This window comes from Meleagris gallopavo, chromosome 12 (assembly GCF_000146605.3).
Source record: "Meleagris gallopavo isolate NT-WF06-2002-E0010 breed Aviagen turkey brand Nicholas breeding stock chromosome 12, Turkey_5.1, whole genome shotgun sequence".
NCBI classification, from domain to species: domain Eukaryota; kingdom Metazoa; phylum Chordata; class Aves; order Galliformes; family Phasianidae; genus Meleagris; species Meleagris gallopavo.
Genome location: NC_015022.2, coordinates 5,959,953 through 5,962,412, shown reverse-complemented (window position 1 = coordinate 5,962,412; position 2,460 = coordinate 5,959,953).

The following is a 2,460-nucleotide window of genomic DNA, read 5'->3' as shown; positions in this document are numbered from 1 at the left end:
AAAAAAAAAAAAAAACTATCGGATACAGATATCAGCAAATATAATTTGTCCAGAGATTGCTTTCCACGTGACTACTACCATCAGTGTGTATGGCAGCAATTTCAAGATGTTACTTTATAATGTATTACCTACAGATCTGTTCATGTCATTCCCATCACTGGCCAGCATACAATGAAACAGCACCAACCAGCTGCCGCTTCACAGTGGGTTGGGGTTATTTATTTACTCGTTTATTAAGCTTTTGGTGCTGTTCAGAGATCAAATACCCTGCTAGCCTTAGGGTCAGAGCTGGGAACACAGAAAGCACATTTTTCAGGTCTCGGGTTAGACTTACCAATTATCAATTTTTAACAAAGAACTGTGGCTGTTTATTCATATAAATGTGTGATAGGAAGTTACAGTCTCTTTTCAAGTTCCTGAAAAACACTTTCATGAAAAACATCACTGCATTTCTGAATCACAAGACCATAATTTTCAAAAATTTATACCAAAATGCACGTTACTGGCATTAGCTATGAAATCCCATTAAAGAGCTCTCAAGTGGAGTCACCGCTTTTTCAGCATTTCCTGTTAGACTAAGAATTGGAAGATTTCATCCAGACACCATGCCACGAGAAGGTGTGACACATACACATCAGCCAGAACCTTAAGGCAGAAAAAACTGTTTACACTGCTATATAGTATCTACAATATCTACAACATGCATTCCTGGCCCACAAGATGTATCAAAGCTGAAGTTTGCACAATGAAATCAGAATACAGATTCAATATAAAGACATCACCTTAAATATACTAAGTCCACAACAATTATCTTTTCCCCATTGGAATGCACTTTGTCCAGGTGAATCAACTCTCTGCAGCAAGCTGAAGATAACTTAAAAATTTGTTGAAGCACAGTGAACACTCATACAAACACTCAACCAGCAATCTCAGTATAGAAATTCAGGATGTAATAGCTACTGTTTTCAAAAACTCATGCAGAACAATTCCTGGTTCTCAGCTCTGGTGCATGTTCTGTGTGCTTGACGTATCTAGAGCTAGATAAATAGTGAGACACACCTTTCTTTGTATTTCAGAAAGCCAATGTCTCCCTCCTTCCAGTTACAAATGTCAAATTCTTAGTACTTTCTCACTTTTTAAGGAAGCCTTACATAAGCAGTCCAATTCTTTCGCAGTTTGTTTTTTTTTTTAAACAGAAGTTTTGTTTCATTGGAACCAACACTCTTCACAAACACACTACCAAATTCCTTGCGTGGTTCAAACCACAAAGTGATTCAGTACAACTGCTGAGGCAGGTGCACATGAAGATGCACCGGTATTCTTTCACTCCTTTATTTGAGCAGACACTTTGTGGCTATTCATCTATAACGCACGGCCTCTGATTTCACCCTCTGCTCCTACTGTAAAAACAAAGACTACTTTGAGCAGCTACCAAACACCATCTGCAATGATTCACCCTCAGTGGCCTCCCCTGCTCTGCTATTGTAAGCTCCCACCCAGAGTGCTGTGTGCAGGTCTGGGGGCCTCCTGTACAGGAGGGACGTGGAGCTGTGGAGGAGGTCCAGAGGAGGGTCACAAAGATACTGAGAGGGCTGGAGCACCTCTCCTATGAAGAAAGGTTGAGGAAGTTGGGCTTGTTTAGCTTGCAGAATAAAGAGCTCTGGGGAGACCTCATCACAGCCTTCCAGTATTTGAAGGGAGCTTCTAAGCATGAGGAGGACCAGTTTTTTTTGCATGTTCTGATATTGATGGGACAAGAGAGAAACGGCTTTAAACTAAACAAGCGAAGATTTAGGTTAGATATTAGGAAGACATTTTTTTACTCAGAGGACGGTGAGGCCCTGGCACTGCTACCCAGAGAAACTGTGGATGCCCCATCCCTAGCAGCACTCAGAGCCAGATTAGATGGGGTCCTGGGCAGCCTGATGCGACGGTTGGCAACCCTACCCACGGCAGGGGGGTGGGAACTGGATGGACTTTAAGGTCTCCTCCAACCCAAGATATTCTATGATTCTATAATCCTTCACTAAAGCCCCGAATGTTCCGGGTTAGCAAACACACTGCTGCAGGGCTTCCCCCAGAAACATTGCTGCTGTTGCTCCCTGACACGATGCAAACACTGGGAAAGCAGCATATATCCCACAGTCATCTAGTAATACTTCTCTTTAAAAGCACAAGGTTGCATTCTAGAAGAATTCTGTTTACTCCACAGATCGGTAAGCGGTAAGATAAAATATTTTCTTTCGCGCTGACACACAAGATATGCAAGCACTAATAAAATGAAACAGTCACGAAGCAAGGAGGGAGGGAGGGGACTTCCTTTAATTCACCTGCGGTGACTGCCCCGCAGCTATTCCACCCGGCAGGATCGCGGCACCGTCAGCTCATTCATCGCACGGCAACGACCATTTCACCGCTCCCTCGAGGCGACGCGGGGCGCCCCGGAGCGAGGCAGCGGCG